Genomic DNA, 23,066 nt, shown 5'->3' on the forward strand with positions numbered 1-23,066 from the left:
TGACCAGAGGGTGCATTTTGAGCTGAAATATAGTGCTTAATGACGGATTTACATTTCACGTAGATACACATTATTTTGCCAAAATTAACCCAAAGTAAACTTTGTGAATTTCAAACAGCTCTACTCACAACAGAAAAGAGTAAAGATAACTATCACCCTCCAAAGAAGAGGCTACTGGTAAGGAAATCTACCTGTACTTTTGCCACTGTAATTACTGCAAAGTGCCTTTGTGCAAACGATGTGTTTAGAAAATAATGCCTATTGCACATCCATGTAGGCAAGGACAAAGGGTATTCCCAATGTATGTGAGAAAGAGCTCACTGTAACTGACAGGCGTTGCATAGTTCAGAAAAGAATCATTCCTTCAAAATGGTGCATCTATAGATGAGTGGCAACATTACCCAATGAATTGTTATCACAACACAGTGTGGCTGTGACTCCAGTAAGGTTCTTGCTACTGTGATAAAGAAGAGAATGAGTAACAGTGCAATAATGATTTTATTAGTAATATGAGTAAAAATACCACTAAAACATCATCATTAAGATGACAATCGTGTTAGTGAGAATAGAATACAAATATGTTTATTATATATCACTTCATTTTAAGCCATTTCTGAGCACTGTAAATAGAAGCAAGCTCTGAATGATAACTAATTTGATGATATTCAATTTACCAACCTCGAAGGATGGCAGACTGAATTGGTCTTGCTGAGAATAGAAGCATACAATTTACAGCAGGCTGGAGCTATACTCACTGATCCCTATGTATCATAGGGTGAGGCTTGGTCAATGCTGTTTTAAAAAATGATGATTATATAGTGCCCCACAAAGGAAAATGTGAATATCTATTGCACCGTTGACCTAAAACCCTTTTTTAAAATATAGCGATAATGGTCAAGTTATGTATGGAGATATGGAATTACAAAAGAAATCACTCTGAACACTTTTGAAAAGCACCCAAGATTGTGCTGTGCTAGTTAATTAAAATCCCAAGGGTTAATCTTTGCAAAATTGACAAAAAAACCTCAATGTTATGAAATGTCACACTTTTACAGAAATTTGCTTGCGGCTAGAATTTCAAAAAATGAATGTTTTTGTCCAGCATTTATACCACTTTAAAGAACAACAATTGCAAGAATTACCAAAGTTAGCCCCTGTTGCAGATCTTATGCATATGTTATTTACATGCCCAGTTATTCATCAATTTTGGACTATGGTTTGGCAGCAAATTAACAAAATATTTCACACTCATATCCTTTTTTCTTTTTCTCATATTTTTCTAGGTAGTGTTGCAGAAGTTTGGTCCGCCTTCACCTCCCTTAATATTCTCATTATTGATTTACTTATAGCTTTTGCTTTTCAGCAAATTACTAAATCATGGAAAAATGCCTCAAACGTTTCTTTCAGGCCTGGTGGTATGGTGTTTGTTATAATCATCGATTAGATAGAGCTTATGTTCACCCGATTACACTGGCCATTAAGCGTGACTTATTATGGCTACCCGTCACCAACTTTCTAGATATGTCTGCTCAATCGCTGCCATCTCATATTCCAGCCATAGAAGAAGTCTCCAAACCTCCTTAGATTATAGTTAATTAAATATTGTTATATTTTGTTCTTATTCTCAGTATATAATTACGTTTGTAGTAGTGAGATCAATATGATATACATGTTTTTTTTTTTAACAATATTTTCGGTTGTATTATTATATGATATCTCTATCTGTTTACTTCCCCTCCCCCTCCCCCTTTTTTTCTCCTTCTTATTTCTTTTTTCTATCTCCCCTTCTTACTTCTTCTTTCTTTATTGTACACAGAATATTTTCTATTTTTATTATTGCTATATACTGTATTGTATTACTGTTGTATCTTATACTTATATCCAATAAACTTTCTTTTAAACTTAAAAAAAAGAATTACCAAAGTTAACAGAGATTGCAAAAATCTTCACGGGTGTCAGAAGTAGTATTTGACAGCTTCTCTTCTCTGTGGAAATAATACCCGCGCAATTACATTACCAAATATTCTAATCAGTAGAAAATGACATTGTATATGGGGCACATAAACAGAAGGTTACAGAGTTTGACTCTGATCAATCCATAATATCTTTGTTTCACCTTTAATTCTGCACATCTACATTCAAACTACTTTTTTAAGCAAATAAATGATGTACTACATAAAAAGCATTCTGCGAGCTTGACTGGTTCCATTTAAAATGAGAAAGCCTCTCAACAGATTTGGAAAACACAGCAATTTGGACTCAGGATATATTTGTGGATCTTGGTGTATGCCCATTTTTTATGACGCAGGAACATGTTAGAAAAGGATGACAAATAGTCCAGTTTTTTATTGCAAAATGTGCCTCATAAACAAGGGGGTGTAATTCCAGGAGGGCTGTATTTTCATGAAAGCTATAAAAGATTAATTTACATGCAATAAAAATTAATGGAGATTAATTACACACAGTTATGGTTATGCTTTAACTATGCCATCGACCCGACCCTCCTATCCTTATGTTTCTCAGTCCTGTTCTATAAGATAATATTGTCATTTTGACAAAAAGATTTTTTTTTTTAAATCGGGAAAGTGCATCTACTTGGAATATTGTGTGCAAAATATCCAGGCCAATGTTTTCCTACACTTTGTTTTAAATGCTACACCATGATATTACTTTAATATCGGTTCATGTTCGTGACTCTACAGCAATAGCAGTTTTTTCTGAGATTTCAGGGAAGTTTTGCTTGGAAAAGGAATGTTCTACACATTTTTCAGAAAGGCGTCATTTTAATGTGTGAACAATGTTGTTGGATAAACTCATATGAAGTCAATGTGGCACCATGGATCCTTCAAACCGAGACACACAGAGGCTGAGATAAGCCTACATTAGATCTGAATGTGCATTGCAGACGTTCAAGCACAAATAAAACCATGACAGACATCTAGGATGATCTAGGGCTTGTTTGACCTGGTGAACTCTAACAACATAGACGCTTTACTTAGAGACTTTACCTCCCATGACAGCATTGCTTACATCCTTCTTTGTCCTCTTCCTCTTTACTTCTATATCATGTGATTTAGTAGTACTATTTACTTGTTTTCTTACACATATTGGAGTTGTCTCTGTAATGTATAGTTATTTATTTTCACGTTCTGCTTGTTTTGAGTTATTGTTTTTCCACTTTGCCGTGTGAAGTATTCTGATGCGCCTGGACCTATACATAAGCCTTAATGATCTCTGCAAACTGCAATGGTATAGATGGGCCATTGGTGTGGTCAGTGTTTTTGCACATCCATACTTTATTCATTTACGAAATGAGGAGCAGACAGATGTTCAGAATGTAGACATGCCTTCCTCTGTGGAGTGGCTTCTGCATAGGAGATCCTAAAGCCACTGAAATACTAAATCATAGAAGTAACAATGGTATGATGATGGATCTACATGGATTTCAGTAGCAAATGTCTTTAGAATAACTTAACAAGGAGCCCCTGCCTTTGCCTGAGAAAGTGAAAAGTACTAATGGAAGGCAAAGCGCATGTTGGGATTTGTGGCATTTTTCTATTTTATCAACCAATTAATAGAATGAGGAACTTTAGCATCATAGACTAATTAAGATAGAACGTTGGCATATTTGCGCTTCAAGAAAACATTAATAGTGTGAACTTTTTGAATTTACACATAAACAACGGATTGCTTGCAGAACTAAAATGTGGAGTACATTCCATACTTTAAATATCTGCCAGATAGTCCATGTCAGTCCTCTATGTCTAGTTTGACACATGGCATGGCTGGCTTAGGGGAGGAAACAGGGCTAACAGGTTGAGCTTTTGAACCCTGCTTGTCTTGCAGGACACCATGAACTCCATAAATATTTGCAAAACATGTATAAATCTCAACTCTTTTATCACTGGTAGACAGGAAAGAGATGTTTTCACTGGATGTGTCCTCTAAGACTATCCTCTAAGGAGCCCTCCCACTAACTAATTTGGCAAGGTCCCAAGCATAATGATGTGAGCAGGAAGCAGCCTCCCACCCACATAGTTGCAGTGATCAATGTATTATCAGGATAATACCTGACACCAGTGCATAATTTGTTAAATAATAAGTGCCAGGGTACTCATCAGGAGACCACTGCAGCTTGCACCGCACATTGCCCCTGCTAGAGCTGCAAATGACAGTAACAACACAACTACTAACCATGACACTCCTACAAGTGTGACAAATTGAACTATTCCAGGCCCCCATAGCTATAAGAATAGCTTAGGTGGCAGGTAGTAGTCATTTTTAATGCATATTGAATTATTAATTAACTGTTGTTGTGCTCATCACAAAATTAGCCAGACAGCTCCACCTTGTGGCAGACTGTCACATGCATCAATGTTGACAATTAAGTACCTGTGCTGAACACAGGAAACCCCTGGCTCAAATTAATCACTGCCTGCCACATAATTTTGCCAAAATGTCCTGCTGTTTATCATTGGTTCTCAGTTTCCAGAGCTCCTACCAAATGTACGTTCTCTTTGGGAATAAGGGACAAGTTTAAGTTATTGTGCCTGTTCACCAGGATATAGCATGCAGAATGCATGTCACAGCCTTGCAAGAAGGGGGCTATGGATTAGAGTAAGTACTTATCAGTAAACACAAGAGAGTGTCTTCTGTCTCCATAGTTCAGCCTCTTCCTGGTTGCTTGGGAAGCAGGTCTACTAAGCTGCAGTAAATGGCGGATGAGTAGACCACTCCACAGCAGGACAACCTGTGCTAAGTGCACACAATCCGAATCTAATGGGTTAGCAGCAGTGGCGGCTCCTCGAAGGGCATGGGGTGAGTCGGGAGAAGGGGCAGGGTGGGGGTAGTAATCTCCGGCATTCGGGCGAAGGGAGTTGAGTAAAGATATAAATAAATAAAACAAATGACATTGCATGTGCTGCATCGCCATTTGGCATTGCAGAGTGCGCAATGTAATTTGTTTTCCCTTTGGCCGTATGCCGGAGTTTACTGCCCACCGCCCCGCAGCACTCCCTCGTGGAGCCCCCACTGGTTGGCAGTATTCTCAAGTGATCAATATTTGCTGCGCTTACTTCACCCAGACACACAGAATAATCACTCTCTCCATTATAGCGATTAATCTAGTTTGAGGTGCGAATGACACCCTTGAAATTTGCAATAATTCAAAGAAATGTGATCATTTATTTTAGATGAGTTAACAAAGGCCAATCTTATGTCTGATGAACAGCCCTACAAAGGGAGAACACAATTGAAAACCAGCCTATTAAATTAAAATAAATCAATACAAAAGGTTTGCTGCATTTTGCCTCCACAGTCTTCACATCGTTTTCAAAATGGTTTAGTTAATGTGAATAAGACACACAGAAATTAGCTGCTCTTCAGAAAGAAGGGAAGTGTTATCTTTTACTTGCTATCTGAAACAACCTACTTTGCAGTACAATTATTTATGAAAAACACAACGATAATTTCCATGGAAACAAACTCAATTTTCTCAGCCAACTAATAATTACAGATCTTTTAAAGTGTGAAAAACAGAGGGGTGATTTGCTGAAATCTTTTCTCCAACTATTCAGGCGATAAGTAATACTTGTGCAGGGGTACACAATTGATAATATGCTCCAGTAAATTAAATGTGTATATTGACACAAGTGAAATGCATTGAATGTATTTTATTTATAAACGTATGCGATAACTAACACCTGAAGTAAATTGTAAATAGCTTCCCCGGCTTGTGTCCTGTGTCTCCTTTTGCATTGTTCCGTGAGTCCACAATCAATTCAACAATCGATGGACAGCACCCAGCTTGCATCGCCATTGCTAGAGTAAACACATCCTACAAGAAATTCAATTATATTTTCTAGCTTCCCTTCCTGTCAGTCGAGTTGCAACTATCAAATGTTTAGTACTGTCAGTTCTATTTTTTAAGAGAGCGTGAAATATCTTCCTCACAAGATATCGGGGACTTGTAGAGACAGGTTTTTTTTTCACTGTTTATTTCCTGTACATTTTCTTTCTGTGCGCAAAATCGTCTTAATAGTTTGGGCAAATGCATCCTCACACTATATAGTTGCTGCTGACAGCCCAGTTAATAGTCACAGAGTGCCCTCCTTAATTAGTGTGCCAGCTAAAATCCTTGGAGAGGCGTTTGGAATCATATCACAAGTTCACCACTGATGAATGATGTCATAACAGGGTTTAAATAAGGGGATCGGGACCAACCAACAGCGTTTGATGTTATAAAAATCAAAAATGTCATGGCTGTTCTGGCATTTTGAAAGCCCAGTTTTTAATAGAATTTGTGGTTGTAAAAATAGTGGCGTAACGAAACCTGAGGCCCCCCCGCAAAGTGCATTGAGGGGTCCCCTTAGCTCCAGACCCAGTGAGATTTTCTCGGGCTCGCCACTGCACGGTGCCTGAAGGGGCCCCCTGGATCTTGCCCCCCCCCCCACGGACCGTGGAGGTTGCGGGGGCTGTTGTTACGACACTATGTAAAAATGGCTTTTCATTAGGTGAAAAAATACACCAATAGGGAGTATTTCCTAAAGCGTTTACAATCCCCCATGATTATCCACTTGTCTGTCTATCAAGTAGCTCTCATTGCCAATGCTAGATTTGGCTGCAGTGGGAAATAAGCCACTCATCCACCATTGAAGATGAGTTCAGTCATGGATACATTTTCATAACAACTCTCTTTAATTAGTTTCTTAGTGATCTTTCTGAAGCCGCAACACTCATCAGAATGGATACCTAGAGTTGTTTTATGTAAGAAACTGGATAATTAGTTACGATACGAGTCCTTTACAACTAACCATTCCACAATTGTTATTTTACTGAGGATCAAATACCCCATGGCTGTACTTGACGCTCACAGGGTAGCAAAGCAGTGCAGTCCAAAGTCTACTCTGAGAAGTGAAGTGGGCTAGTAACACCAGTTTGCTTATAGTCAATGAATTAATGATTGAGTGAATGAACAAGAATTTATAGAGCACACTGCAACCTCACAGGCATCCTTTCACTAACTTTTAGAGGGAAATAAACTGAAAGACATTCTGAACATTCAATCAATCAATCAGGGAATTGTGAAGCACATTACTCACCCATGAGGGTCTCAAGGCGGTGGGGGTGGTGGGTCCAGCTCTGAGTTAGCTGAAAAGCCAGGTCTGGAGGCTCTTCCTGAAGATGTGCAGAGTAGGGGAGTGTCTGATGTTGACCGGTATCTTGTTCCAGGCCTTGACTGCAATGTAGGAGAAGGCTCTTCCACCCGTTCTGGTTCTGCGGATGCGCAAGGTTTCTGCTAGGGCGAGGTCGGTGGAGAGGAGGTTTCTTTTGGGTATGTGGAAGGAGACTCTTTCATTGAGGTATTTGGGTCCAGTGTTGTGGAGAGATTTGTAGGCATGGATGAGTAGCTTGAAGGTTACTCTCCTCTCGATGGGGAGCCAGTGGAGGTCTCGCAGGTGTTGGGTGATGTGCTCATTTCGTGGGATGCAGAGGCCTGGCCTTGGTGTTCTGGAAGGTCTGGAGTTTGCGTTGCAGAGAGTTATTGATTCCAGCTTATAGGGCTTTCCCATAGTCCAGTCTGCTACTTATGAGTGCTTGGGTGACGGTCTTTCTGGCTTCAGGGGGGATCCACTTGAAAGTCTTGCGAAGGATGCAGAGGGTGTGGAAGCAGTTGGAGGCGATGGCATTGATCTGGCGGGACATGGTGAGGGAGTCGTCGAGCAAGTTATTGAGGTTCTGGGCATGGTCCATGCAGGTGGGGGGCTTGCCGAGGGCGTTGGTCCACCAAGTGTTGTCCCAGGCTGAGGTGGTGGGTCCAAGGACGAGGACTTCTGACTTCTCCGAGCCGCTGCTCATCCAAGCTGCAACGTCTTTCATTCCTTCCAGGAAGCTGAGACTGGTGTCTTCAGGGTTCTTCATGAGGTAGAGGATGAGCTGGGTGTCGTTGGCGTAGGATACTATGCTGAGTCCATGCTGTCTGGCAATGTTGGTGAGGGGGGCCGCGTAGATGTTGAAGAGGGTGGGACTGAGCGGCGATCCTTGGGAAACTCCGCAGTTGATCTCTGTGGGTAAAGAGAGGAAGGGCAGGAGTCTGACCCTTTCGGTATTTCTGGCAAGAAAGGAGTCGAGCCAGTCGAGGGCAGTTCCCTGTATGCTGGCGTCATGGAGTCTGGCTGAGAGACTGTGATGGAAGATGGTGTCAAAGGCAGCAGAGAGGTCTAGAAGGATGAGGGCAGCGGTGTGGCCTTGGTCGCGGAGTGTGCGGATGTCGTCTGTTTCGGTGAGGAGGGTGGTCTCGGTGCTGTGGTTACTGCGGAATCCTAATTGGGAGGAGTCGAGGATGGCGTTCTCTTCGATGAAGTTTGTCAGCTGGGCGTTGACTATCTTCTCGGTGACTTTGGCTGCGAAGGGAAGGAGAGAGATGGATCGGTAGTTTTTCATGCCCATCAGGTCTGCAGAGGGCTTCTGGAGGACGGGCTTGATTTCTGCATGTTTCCAGTCTTCGGGGAAAGTGACAGTTTCGAAGGTGCAGTTGACGGTGCAACGTAGCATGGGCGCAATGGCAGTGGCTCTGTGGAAGATGTGCAACAGGCAGGGGTCCGTGGGAGCTCCTGAGTGGGTGTTCTTCTTGGTTGAGGTAGAATCTTTGGTGGTGACCGGGGTCCAGGCAGTGATGGTGGGTTGACTGTGATTGCTGATAGAAAGGGTGGTTTCTGGAGTCTGTTCATTGAAGTTGTCGTCAAGGGCCTTGATCTTTAGGTTGAAGTAGAGGCCGAGTTTCTTGCAGAGGTCCTGGGAGGGTTGACATCCGTGGCTTTGCTGGGGGGTTTGGTGAATTGCTGGATGATGCTGAAGAGTTCCTTCCAGTTGCTGGAGTTGGTGAGGGTTTTGTTCCGGATGAAGGGCCTTTTTGTGGATTTTATGAGTTGGTGGTATTCTGTCATGGAGTTCCTGTAGGTGGTCTGATCTTCTATGTTTTTGCTGTTCCTCCATCATTTTTCGAGCCGTCTGCAAATCTATCTGGATTCTTGGAGGTCGGCGTTGAATCAGATGGCCTTCAAGGGGCGTTGTCGGTCGGGTTTGCGGAGGGATGCGAGCTTCTCTGCACAGTGGTGATACATCGGTGTAGTTCCTTGGCAGCAGATTTAGCGTCGGTTGTGGCAGGGGGGTGTGGATGAGGGTGCAGTTAAGGTGCTCCTCTGTGACCTTACTCCAGTTCCTTCGTGGTGGGCGTGGAGTTGGTTTGTGAGTGGTGGCAGTGTTGAAGGAGAAGTAGTGGTCTGTCTAGAGGGGCTGCGTGGTGTGGCTGAAGCGGATTTTGTTTCCTCCTGCAAAGATTGGGCCAAGGGTGTGTCCTGCCTTGTGGCTGAGGCTGGTGATGAGCTGTTACAGTCCAAAGCTGGCAAGGTTGTGCAGGAGGACGGCAGAGTTGGGTCACTGAGGTTGTCAAGGTGGAAATTTATGTCTCCGATGAGTATGTAGTCCATGGAGGTGATGGCGTGGGATGCGATGAGGTCAGCGATTGTAGTGGTGAATGAAGCGGGAGGCCCGGGGGATCTGTAGGCAAGGGTGCCACGAAGTATTGTTCTGTGGCTGATCTGGATCTAGAAGTGTAGGTGTGCGATGGTGGAAGGGGATATGCTGGTGCTGGAGGTGGAAAGTAGGAGGGAGCTCTTGTGTGCAATTGTGAGTCCTCCTCCTGGGCGGTTTGTGCAGTCCTTCCTCTGAAACTTGTATCCGTCAGGAATGGCGGTGGCGATGGCAGCGCAAAGGAGGCATTGGTCCAGGTTTCCGTGAAGAAGGCGATGTCTGGCGAGAGGGTGTCGAGGACGTCCCAGATCTCTACAACATGTCTGTGCAGCTAGTGCACGTTGAGTAGGATGTACTTCAGGGCTCCGGTGGTGCTGGTGTCTGGCATGGGTGTGGCAGTCGTGGGGGTGTGGAGGATTGTGAGTGATTGTCAGCAGTGTCGGAAGGAGAACTGGCCATGGGTGGTGTTTGGCAAAGACAGCTGGCAGTTGTTCCTTTCGGAGTTGAGTGCGAGGAGGTCAGCTGAGTTGTAGAGGTGGGAGGTCCAAGAGCCAGGGTCCCTGGCACTGGTCGCAATCGGGTCGTGGACGGGCGCAGACGGGCTTGTTATATTTGGGCTTCAAAATCAAAATGAAATGAGATCTTTTAAAAGGTTGTGCTGAAAAGATTGAACTTTTATTGACTGAGAGAATGTTTCAAATTACCATCAAGGCTCCAACTCCTCATCCATTTGATCCCATATGCAGTTATTGATGACTCGTTTTGATTGTTTGCAAAATATAATCCGTGGTCCAAATATGATCGTACAGGCCACATTTCAGAGGACTTCATAATTTTAATTTTGTTACTGCCGATAACAAATATTATGAAAGCACAGTGGCTTAAAGTTGAGAGAAAAGGGGGAAGTTAAGTACAAATGTGACATCCTCTTCCCCTCCATAATTCATGTCTAAAAGTACTTTCAATGAATGGCTCCAAAATGATTTACACGTAAGGCAGAAAGTACTCAGATAAAATACTGAGCAAAAAATATTGAGATCCAGAAATGTTTAATGTTCTGATCCAAAAATATCGTGATGCAGGAATATTGTTCAGAAGTATCTATTTTTTATGGTAATATGTTTGTTAAAAATAACATTGTTATTAATATTGTTTAAAAAAATAATGTTGTTAATTATATCTTTTACGATTATTATTATGTATTTTAGTATATTTTTAATAGTATATGTTGTAAAATATTTGTATAATTATTGTTAATGTTTTTAAATATAGTTTGTAAATTTGTTTTTGTTTTTAGAATTAATGTAATTGTTTATTGTAATTTGTAGTGTCGTAGCAGGTTCTTGGCTTTGCAGGGATACCAGGTGAGAAATAATTTAAATATAATTACTTAATAATTAAGGTTTAATCATGATTAATTAGTTAACTGATAATTAATTATGTAAATTGTGCAATAATTTTCTTTTAATTTTTAGGTGTGAGTTGTGGCGTTTATAGGTGAACAGGGTCAGAAGTAAATTATTATAATTAATTCATAATTATTGCTTTATTATTAATTGGTTCCGGTCTCCTGAGGCGCAAAGCCGGGAGTTGCTGCATTTGTTTTTAAAATTTGTGTTTTAAAACTGTGTGTGTTGAACTTTTGCACTCCAGCACTTTGGGGCGACGTGCAGCGGACCTAGCGCTGTCACGTGACACCCTCTACCGGCTCCCATCGCCGCTGGCCACGCCCACTTCTTGGCCCCGCCCCCTTCCCGCCCTACTTATAGCGCTGAATTACGAGGGCTCTTCTGGTTCCTGTCTCCTGAGGCGCAAAGCCGGGAGTTGCTGCATTTGTTTTTAAAATTTGTGTTTTAAAACTGTGTGTGTTGAACTTTTGCACTCCAGCACTTTGGGGCGACGTGCAGCGGACCTAGCGCTGTCACGTGACACCCTCTACCGGCTCCCATCGCCGCTGGCCACACCCACTTCTTGGCCACGCCCCCTTCCCGCCCCAACGGTCTACTACTTAAATGTGCATCCCCAGAACGCGCAGCGGACGTGCGCAGCAGGCGCGCCGTTTGCGCGCCGAAGGCGCGCCAAAGGCAAGCCCGTCTGCGCCCGTCCGCGACTGTCCGGGGCGAGGGGCTCACCACTCTGCCCCGCTTATCACCTATACCCCAGACCAACTACGCAGTCATCAGGGACACTGGCCTATCACAGTCTCTATTTGCTCTCGCATTTCCTCCCTTGGTCTCTCCCCCGCCGCTCCCCCTCATATCCCCTCTCCTACAGTTGGCCCCTCTCTCTCGCCTTGTAGCATTGTTCTTCCTGCAGCCCCTAAAGCTCTTACGGTGTTTTATCTCAACACCCGGTCTGCAGTCGCCCATGCGCATGAACTTTCGGTCCTGCTGGATCTTCACGCCCCGGATCTTCTTTTCTTAACGGAGACCTGGTTCTGCGAGGACTCCCTCCCCGCCCTATTATCCACCTTACCGACCACTTACTATGCCCTACTGGCAGAGCAGGGGGCGGTGTAGTGGTCATCGCACGTGCCGATCTTCCCTTTCAAATTCTGTCCCTGCCTGATATCGCGACCACCGAATATCTGGTGATCCGCACCACTTCCACCTCCCCCCCCTGACCTGTTTTCTTATTTACCGTCCTCCTCAAACCCCTCTACAGTTTCTCTCTGATTTCTTGGATGTTTTAGCCACTATTACAGTCAACAATTCCTCCATTCTGCTTCTTGGCGACTTTAATTTCTGGCCCTCTGACCCCGCTGAATGTCCTTCCTCTAAGGAATTTTCCGACACTCTCCAATCCCTCAACTTCACATCCTATGTTCACTCTTCCACCCACATCAAAGGTCATACGCTTGACCAGATCTGGTCCCTGAACTGCCCTGTGGAATCTCTCTCCATCTCGCCCTGCTCCTGGTCTGACCACCACCTGATTTCATTCTCCCTTCCTATTTTCTCCCCAGCTAAGCCCCCCCGCCCTAAAAACACCTGGGTCCGATCATGGGGCCGAGTCAATCCGGAAAATCTCTCCTCCCTTCTTACCTCCTCCCTCCCTTCCCTGCAGAGCCTTTCCAATATTTCCCAGGTTAAGGCAATAGACCAGTGGCTCTCCTTCGGCCGCGATTCCGTCGCCCCGCTCAAGCGCATCTCCTCCAAGCGTGAGAAGGACGCCAATCGGTGGTTCAATGAAGAGCTTAAGTCCACCAAACTAAAAGTACGCCGCGCGGAACGGGCATGGAGGAGAAACTATTGCCCCACCCTAAAACTGGAGTATACCACCATCCTTACCCAGTATAAAAAAGACATCCTGGAGGCTAAAACATCATATTTTTCCTCCAAAATCCTAGCCGCGGAAAACCAGTCTAAGGAGATATTTACGATCGTCCACAATCTGGCGTTCTCGGACAGAACCACTCTTAAGCCTGCACCGTCCAAAGTACTCTGCCACTCCCTAAATAACTACTTGATTCATAAAATCGCTACCATTAAGGCCAACATTCCCCCCCCTTCTCCCTCCTTTGTCGACCCCCAATGTCCCCCTCCCAAGGGTGAACTCACCACCCTTCCCCCCATCACTAGGGAATCTCTGACCTCCCTAGTTCCCCTGGTCAAATCTGGTTCTCCGCTCGACCCCTGTCCTGCCCACATTCTCCGCCATATCTTTGTTACCTGCCCAGACCCTCCCCTACATCTCCTTAACAGCTCTCTTGCTCAAGGTGTAGTTCCCAAACCCTTGAAGTCCGCGGTCATTGTGCCTATTCTGAAAAAACCTGGGGCAGACCCTTCTGTCCCTGCCAATTTCCGCCCCATCTCCCTCTTGCCATTTTTGGCTAAGGTGCTCGAGCGCCATGTCACCAGCGCTCTGAGCTCCTTTGTGGAGATGCATGGAGCTCTTGCTCCCCGTCAGGCTGGCTTCCGCCCCGCACACTCCACGGAGTCCGTTGTCATCTCGGTCCTGGACAACCTCAGGGAGGGTATGGATACCAATCAGCGCCAGGCCCTAGTGCTCCTCGATCTCTCAGCCGCCTTTGATACGGTGGATCATACCATCTTGCTTTCCCGTGTCAAGGCGGCGGGGATCGGGGGGACCGCTCTGGTCTGGCTCTCCTTCTTCCTGAGGGACCGCACCCAGGCTGTCCGCCTGGGTGACTTCAAAGCGGACGTCCGGAAAGTTCAGTGTGGGGTTCCCCAAGGCTCTTCCCTTTCCCCCCTTCTGTTCAATCTGTATGTCGCTCCTCTTATCTTTTCCCTCCAACAGATGGAGGTCGCCGTATTCAATTATGCGGATGACCTCCAGCTTGTTTTCAATCTATCCTCTTCCCCCTCTTCTGTTCTAAACTTTCAATCTGTCATGCTCCATATCAGGGACTGGATGAACCACAATCATCTCAAACTTAACCCCGACAAGACCGAGCTGGTATTGACGGGTGGCTCATCCAGCCCCTGGTCTCCTCTTTTCTGGCCCCCCTCCCTTGGCCCCTCTCCTGTACCCTCTTCCTCTGTCAAAACATTAGGCATAAAAATTAATTCTCAACTTACCCTTCACTCCCAGGTTAGCTCTGTGGTATCTTCTTCTTTCCTTTCACTGCGCACTATACGCAGGGTGTCCCGTTTCTTCACTTTCCCCGCCCTTAAGCTCATCATCCTGGCCATGGTGGGGTCCCGCCTGGACTACGGCAACGCCCTATATGCCGGCATCCCCGCATATAGCCTGCGACGCCTACAGCAGATACAAAACCAGGCGGCCCGCCTGGCCTTCAAACTCCCTAAATTTCACCACTCGACCCCTCTTCTGAAATCCCTACATTGGCTCCCGGTGCAAGCTAGGGTTCAATTCAAGCTCGCCTCCATCACCTTCTTGGCTCGACTTGGCCTGACACCAGCATTCATCTCTTCCGAGATCATTCCATACGTTCCCACCAGGGAACTACGCTCGTCCTCCCAGTCCCTCCTCTCCATCCCACGCTACCGGAGAAAGAAGTGGGGAGGTTCAAAATTTGCCACCCTTGCCCCGACCCTCTGGAACTCCCTCCCCCTTGAACTTCGCTCGATCACTTTGTACCCGCAATTCCACAAATACCTCAAGACCTTCCTGTTCATGAAGTCCTTCGAATAATACGTCAGCAGCTCCCCCAGTCTTCTAGCCCAGGACCTTGTTAACTATAGCGCCAAGAAACCGCTGGTAAACGTGCGCTCTACAAGTAATTTTAAACTCAAACTTAAACTCAAACTCATTATGTAATTGATCATTAATTATGTGGATTGTGTAACTGATTTAGTTTTTCAAGTTATATTTTAGGTGCGGGTTGTGGAGTTTGTAAGGACACCGGGTGGGTAGTAAATAAATTGGGATTCCTGAATAATTAATGTTAATTGATAATAATTATTTTTTGGGATAATTGATTCTGTAAATTGAGTAATTAAGGTGTACATGTTGTTATGTTTGTAGGTGTAAAGGGTGGGAAGTTAATTAAAACAAATTAGATAATTATTATTTATTAATTGTTTAATTGATAATTAATTATGTCATTTGTGTAAATATAATTTTTAGGTCATATTGTAGGTGTAGGTTGCTGGGTGTGGAAAGTTAAGTAAGAAATAACTTTTAATATTTAATAATTAATTTGTTAACATTTAATTATGTAAATTGGGAAACTATTATATTTGTTAGGTTATATTTTAGGTGTGTGTTGTTCAGTTCATAGAGGTGTAGGGTCGGCAGTTATTTAAGTATTAATAAATGTAAAATTATTTATTCATTTATTAAAATTTTTATTTATTAAGTAATGTGTTAATTGAGTTACAATTTTCAATTTCAATTACATAGTGTGGTATTTTAATAAAATTCACAGTATTTGTTTAATTGATAATAATTGTTAAACATTTAAAAATTATGTAATTTGTTTAATTTTTGTTAAAATATAGACATATAATTTTTTGATGTATATATTTATATTATTTGTTATTTGATAGAGTTGGTAAGCTATGTCATTTGTTTTAAGTGAACTACTCCCTCTCTACTGTTTCACTGACTGGAGCGGGAATAGTACATTTTACCCCTCCTGAATCCAACGCTTTCCCTACTCTTGCACAGACTGGAGTGGGAATCGTAAATTGAATTCCTCCTGAGTCCAACCCTTTCCCTACTTTTGCACAGACTGAAGTGGGAATAGTAAATTTTACTCCTCCTGGGTCTAACTCTTTCCCTACTGTTTCACCCACTTTATCCACCCATTTTACCCATCCTGAGTCCCACACTTTCCCTACAGTTGCACAGACTGTAGTGGGAACAGCAAGCTTAATCCCTTCTGAGTCCAATGTTTTTCCTACAGTTGTACTGACTCGAGTGGACATAGCACATTTTACCCCTCCTGAGTCGAACCCTTTCCCTAGTATTGCACATATTGAAGTGGTGTTAGAAATGGGGGTCTCCAGTTGGCAGCGGTAGGTACCTGTGTCCAAATAGGGACCCTTGCTTCTAGTCTGTTTAAGGGGGATACACACTCTAGAAAACCCCTGCTCACCCCTTGATAGCTTGGCACGAGCGGACAGGCTTATCCCAAAGACAATGTGTAAAGTATTTGTACCAACACTCACAGTAACACAGCAAAAACACCACAAATGGACTCCACACCAGTTTAGAAAAATAAAATATCTTTATCTAATCTAAACAATCCGAAAACTCCAAAAATCCAACATACACAGTTAAAAAATATGACTTTCAAAAGGTTTCAAGAACTTTTACCATAGAAAATTATGGATGCGTGACTTTTCAGCAAAGTACCTGTAGATGCGTCAAAGTTCCACGGCCAAACAGCCGCAGAGTCAGAAAACAAAGAAATGCAACACTCCTGAGATCTTGGCGAGGTGATGCGACAGTCCCGCTGCACGAAGAGGAAGGGTTGCATCGACTATAGTCTGTATGGGGAGTGATGCATCAATTCTTCATGACAGTTCCGGTCCATAGGTGATGCGTTGGACAAACTTGCTGCACAGGCATGATGTGTGGAAATCCAGGATGCGTTGGCGATTGATGCTGTGGCGTCAAGCGGCGCTGAGTCGGTCCTCTTCAGCCGCAATCCCTCGATGCATCGATTTCTGTAGTTCTTTGAGTTTCTTCTTTCTTCCAGCTCCCAAACAGCAGCAGAGGCCCACAACTGGCACAGACACCTCTTGGCAGGTCAGAACTCACAGCAGCAGAGTTCAGGGGAGCTGGGGGTGAAGTCGTTGTGTCCCTGAGACTTCAGAACAGGAGGCCAGCTCACTTCAGGCCCTTGGAGATCTCCCTCAAGCAGGGGACAGAGCACACAGCAAAGTCATTTGCCTTTCCTTGGGAGAAACAGCAACTGCAGGCCAACCCCAGACACACAGCAAGGGCAGTACTTCTCCTCAGTCTCTCCAGCTCTTCTCCTTGGCAAAGGTTCCTCTTGAATTTCAGGAATAATCTAAAGCCTGGGATATGGGGTGTGATACTTATACCCCAAAATGTCTTTGTTCTCTTTGGGCAAAGGGCTCTGAGCCCAATTCAAACCAGTTCTCGGGGGCAATCTGCAAGTGCGCAACAACATCCAATGTCAGTGTGAGCCTTGGCTCCAGACACACCACAGAGGGGTGGAGCCAGCATTGTGGATGGTAGGCACTGCCCTATTCAGGTACCGGTGCTACTCCTCCCACCACTCCAAATGCAGATCAGGCCTAATCAGCCTAGTGCTGACTCATCCAGACTCCTGGAGCCACTGCACCTCCCAGGCTCCTGTCACTCCAAAGCCAGACATTCAATCCACAAACAGGCAGAGGCGCACAGGATGGGTGAACAAGAAAATAGCCACTTTCTAAAAGTAGTATTTTCAAACACACAATTTAAGAACTATCTTCACTTAAAGATGTGTTATTAAATCCTGAGTTCAGGGACACCAAACTCCATTGTTCGATCTAATCCCTATGGGAAGATAAGCTTGTAAAATGTTACAAAGCATTCCCCATTCTGTCCTATGGGGCAAGATAGCCTCATAATAGTGAAAAAATGAAATTAGCAGTATTTCACCGTCAGGACATGTTACACACACCAGTACATGTCCTACCTTTCCCATATACTGCACCCTGCACAGGGGGTACCTTGGCCTACCATAGGGGTGTCCAATGTATAAGAGAAGGGAAGGGTAGGGCCAGGCAAGTGGGTGCACTTGCCAAGTCGACATGGCAGTTAACAAACTGTGCACAGGCACCGTAAGTGGCAGGCCTGAGACATATTTTCAGGGCTACTCGTGTGGGTAGTACAATTAGTGCTGCAGGCACAACAGTAGCATTTGATTTACCAGCACTGGTACTCTGAGTGCACTTTAATAGGGACCTACTGGTAAAACAAATATGCCAATCATGGGTAATCAATCACAATAACAATTAACACAGAGAGAATATGCACTTTAGCCCTGATCAGCAGTGGTAAAGTGCTCAGAGTCCTACACCCAACAAACACAGGCCAGGAAACAATAGGAGGAAGAAGCAAAACGTTTGGGGATAACACTACAAAAAGGGCCATTTCCAACAAATGGGAATGGTGCATTTTACCCCTCCTGAGTTTAACACTTTCCCTGCTGTTGTACAGACTGGAGTCGGAATAGTATATGTAACCCCTCCTGAGTCCAACGCTTTCCCTACTGTTGCGCAGACTGGAGTGGGAATAGTACATTTTACTCCTCCTCAGTCCAACGGTTTCCCTACTGTTGAACAGACTGGAGTGGGAATAGTAAATTTTACCCCTACTGAGCAGCTCTTTGCCTGCTGTTGCACAGACTGGTATAAGACTAGTAAATTTCACTCCTCCTGTGTCAAACGCTTTCCCTATTGTTGCACAGACTGGAGTGGGAATAGTAAATTTTACTTCTCCTGAGGCCAATACTTTCCCTACTCTTGCTAAGGCTGGAATGAAAATAGTACATTTTACCCCTCCTGAGTCCAACACTTCCCCTACCTTTGCACAGACTGGAGTGGGAATAGCACATTTTAGCACTCCTGATTCCAAAACTTTCCATAATGTTTCACCTTCTGGAGAGGGAATATTAAATATTACCTCTCCTGAGTCCCCCGCTTTTCCTTCAGTTTCACAGACTGGAGTGGGAATAGTGAACTTAACCCCACCTGAGTCCTATGCTTTTCCTACTGTTGCACTGACTGGAGTGGGATTATTACATTTTACCCCTCCTGAGACCATCGTTTTCCCTACTGTTGCACATATTGAAGTGGGAATAGTACATTTTACCTTTCCTGAGTCCAACACTTTCCCTGCTGTTGTACAGACTGGAATGGGAATTGTATATGTAACCCCTCCTGACTCCAACGCTTTCCCTACTCTTGCACAGACTGGAGTGTGAATAGTACGTTTTACCCATTCTGAGTCCAACTCTTTCCCTACTGTTGCACAGTCTTGCGTGGGAATAGTAAATGTAACCCCTCCTGTGTCTAATGCTTTCCCTATTGTTGCACAGACTGGAGTTGGAATAGTAAATCTTACCCCTCCTGAATCAAACGCTTAACCTACTTGTACACATATTGGAGTGGGAATAGTAAATTTTACCCCTTCTAAGTCCATTGCTTTCCCTACTGCTCCACTTATTATGTTGGGCATAGTACATTTTACCCCTCCTGTTCACAATGCTTTCCCTTCTGCTGTACAGACTGGAGAGGGAATTGTAAATGTGACCCCTCCTGAGTCCAATGCTTTCCCTACTGTTACACAGACTGGAGTGGGAATAGGAAGGTTTACCACTCCTCAGTCCAAACATTTTCCTAATGGTGCACATACTGGAATTGGAATAGTACTCTTTACCCCTCCTGGGTCCAATGCTTTCCCTACTGTTGCACTGACTAGAGTGGAAATAGTAAATATTTCCCTTCTTGAGTTTAACGCTTTCTATACTGTTGTATAAATTGAAGTGGGAATAGTATATTTATTATATATACAGTTTCTTGTTTTTTATTAATATTGTTTAAATATTTATTATTATCATGTGTTTCTGTAATTAAATTTGTATAGTTTATATATATAAATGTATGTAATGTTGAACATATTTTTAATAAAGCATATTTTTATATATTGTTTGCCTTTTATATATAATTAAAATGAGTTTCATTTTTTCAAGTTTATTTTATGTACTTTTTAAAGTATTAAAAAGTACAAAAAATAAACTGGAAAAAATAAATCCCATCTTAATTATATATAAAAAGCAAACAAAATATAAAAATATGCTTTACTAAAAATATATATCTTATATCTATCTATATACCTTTCTATAGATAGATATATCTACATCTATCCATCTCTCTCTCTCTCTCTCTCTCTCTCTCTCCATCTCTCTCTCTATATATATATATATATTTTTATATATATATATATATATATATCTCCAATCCAAACAGTTGCCTGCAGTAAGATGGCCCACACAGGTAAGCCGGTTTACGCCATTTATTCAGTTGGAAAGAACACCATCACCGAACATCGCTGTGCCTCGCAGTAGTGAATCGCCCAACGCATTTCGTGAAAACACTTCATCAGGGGCTGCAGGCATCGCGGAAAGCAAAGTCACGGCAGAGTTCGTTGCACCAATTTAAATATAGTGTCTCCGCCTCAGTGGGTGTGGCTACTGGCATAGCCTGCTGGATCTTGTAGTGCAATGAGTGTTCCTTGCAGTGAGGCGCAGCGCACTTGCTCTCTAAATGTTCATGAAAATTAATCCCAAGTGGGTTGGGGTGACACACAGCGATGTAGGAAATGTCAATAGATCCTCCCAATGGCATACCTGTCTGTACGCTCAGCGTTGGTTGGGGCTGCAGCCAGTCTGCGCAAAGGCACAGCAGGGCCTTCTCGCGGCTCAGGCTGGACCACTAATATCCAATCCAAACAGTTGCCTGCTGTAAGAAGGCCCACACAGGTAAGTCGGCTTACGCCAGGGGTCTCCAACCGGTCGATCGCGAGCTACCGGTAGTTCCCCGAACCCCCGTGAGTAGCTCACACCTCGCATTTCAGTTTTGTAGCCTGTTCTTCTCATTTATTGTTCTTAGGCCTTTTTTCATAGCAGTTGCCCGTCATCACCAAAACCAGGTGCTCAAATTGGCCTAACTGAGCCTAGCTGGGGCAGGGCAATGACGATGACGCTGTTGCTGATCTGGTCTTAACACCACCTGCCTTTCACAGCCTGGCACCGCAGTCTTGATTGTACAAGACATGTGCCGGAGCAAGCACCAGGTGGGTCAGAGTGGGGCAGCAGGTCCTAGAACGCCTGCTAGCATGCAGGTGGCGCAAGCATTATTGAACTGCTACGAACCCGCACCACCTGCCGTTTTCCAGCTGGAACATATTTCGGCAGCAGATCAAACGGTAAGCGCTGGCCTGGCCAGTAAACACCATAATGTATTGTTCTCTAGACTAGAGCTGTGATGTGCGCCTTCTATACTTAGCCACTGGTATGCCACAGTCTCTTGAAAGCCTGGGGATCGCTTTTTCTCCCGCTTTCCAGCTCTGGGTTATAAATCAGGACAGCAGTGTGTTTCCAAGTTTCAGTTTCCTTTACCGAAGGCACACAATAAAGAAAGCTCTTCCCATCTGTACTCCTAAAAATAATGTAATTGTTCCACTCTTCAGAACAGCTATGAATTTATGATCCAGTTTCAACTCTTTCATACCCTCTGTGGCCAGGTCACTGACAGAGCACAGGCATGCTCATCCGAATTATGCATGTGTTTATGTCCAATAATCGGGGATAGTGAAGTGTGTTTTCAATATTTGACACAGCAGCAGCTCACTAACATTACTGCAAATAGTTTCTGTGACGCTGTCCCATTTCTAATATGTAATATTCTGTTTCGATCACAAGAAACATTTTTAAGGATATTGCATGAACATTAACACAACATTTCTCCGCAAAAAGTCTGTTGTAGACTCTCACTTGTCATCCACATTCATAATAAATTAAAGGAAAATAATATTTGAAACGATTTGTTTAAAAATTAAAGGTCATTCTTGCAAGCCTCTCTGCAGAACAGAGCTGGCTCTATCGGGTCACCTGAAAGGGGGAGTCTCTCGGCCAGAGACCACTTTGCCCATGCCTTAAAACTTCTCTGTTTCTAGTGCATGTGGTAATCAACACCAACACTACAGCAGTTTCTCTGGGTAGCAAAGGACCGGATCATGGACAGATCTGAAGTATTCTAGTTAAATCCTCCATTTAAGGTTGAGTTTGACTGCCTCTTAGGAACAGAGCATATCTGTTAAGAGTGCTTCAACGCCAATATAGTAATGAAAATAGCCAGCCTTACTCTTTATTCAATAAAAGCAGTTAAAAAACAACAGGTGTTTCCAGCACTTTCATAATGAGTCCGGTCCCAAAATTGTTTAACAGATGCATTGTGAGCCACTGTCCAGGCCTAGTAGCAGCATTGGTGAGGTGGTTTTGCAGATTTTACTTGCACTCTAAATGCTGTCTAAAAAGAAACGGTGTGAAACTCTGCTTTATTCATGATTACATTTATTCATTGAAATAAAGCAGCGATAAAAAATATAATTTTTTTCCCAAAAAATAGCATCTTTTTTAGAAGTTATCCTGTTTACAAAGGAAGCTATGGAAGGGTACCTACCTGCCCAAACAGAATAGCAACATAAAGAACTGGAAATGTCTTCACAAACTCAGTTAAGCTTGTACTTGATTGGGCCATGTATTATGTTGAAAAATATGTATTCTATATAAAGACAAATCCCTATTCACCCCCGCAAAGAAAACATGGTAGAAAATAAAACCCTTAATAAATCAAATGAGTTAATAACTATTTAAATCTGAACCAGGATGGGACATTTTAAAACTTTACAAAAAAAAGAGTATGTGGTGAAGGGAAAATAATTGAGGTTCTTACTAAAATTAGTCTCTTTTTTGAAAACTAATGACTGCACATCTAAGCTAGACTTCAATAAATCACATTGGGTAAGAAATGTATGTTGAGGTTTAACTTTTGCAGTGTGTAAACAAGTTGATCGAGGATCACAAAAGGAGGTCATAGGCTTGTATCCCGCATAGCTCGTTTTACTTTCCAAGAATGCTTCCAAGCAAGACAAATGTTTGCTTCAGGTAGCACAACCTGCGGCTGTCTGTCACTTCAAAAGAGGGAGTGTGGCCCCTTTTGTTCAAATGACAGTAAGGGCCCCAAAGAAATTAAGCTTAAAGTCAATGAAACTGGGCGTGGGGCGTCTCTTGGAAAAATATGCAAGTTGCTTGGCCTTAAGTGGCGTACGATGATTTTCACTGACCAGAAGTAGCTCTCACTACAGAAAAGGTTGGAAACCCCTGGTTTACGCCATTTATTCAGTTGGAAGGAACACAATCACCGAACATTGCTGTGCCTCGCAGTAGTGAATTGTCTCATCCAACGCGTTTTGTGAAAACACTTCATCAGGGGCTGCAGGCATTACAGAAAGCAAAATCGCGGCAGAGTTCGTTGCACAAAATTTAAATATAGTGTCTCCGCCTCAGTGGGCGTGGCTACTGG

This window comes from Triturus cristatus, chromosome 4_1 (genome assembly GCF_964204655.1).
Source record: "Triturus cristatus chromosome 4_1, aTriCri1.1, whole genome shotgun sequence".
In the NCBI taxonomy this organism is placed as follows: domain Eukaryota; kingdom Metazoa; phylum Chordata; class Amphibia; order Caudata; family Salamandridae; genus Triturus; species Triturus cristatus.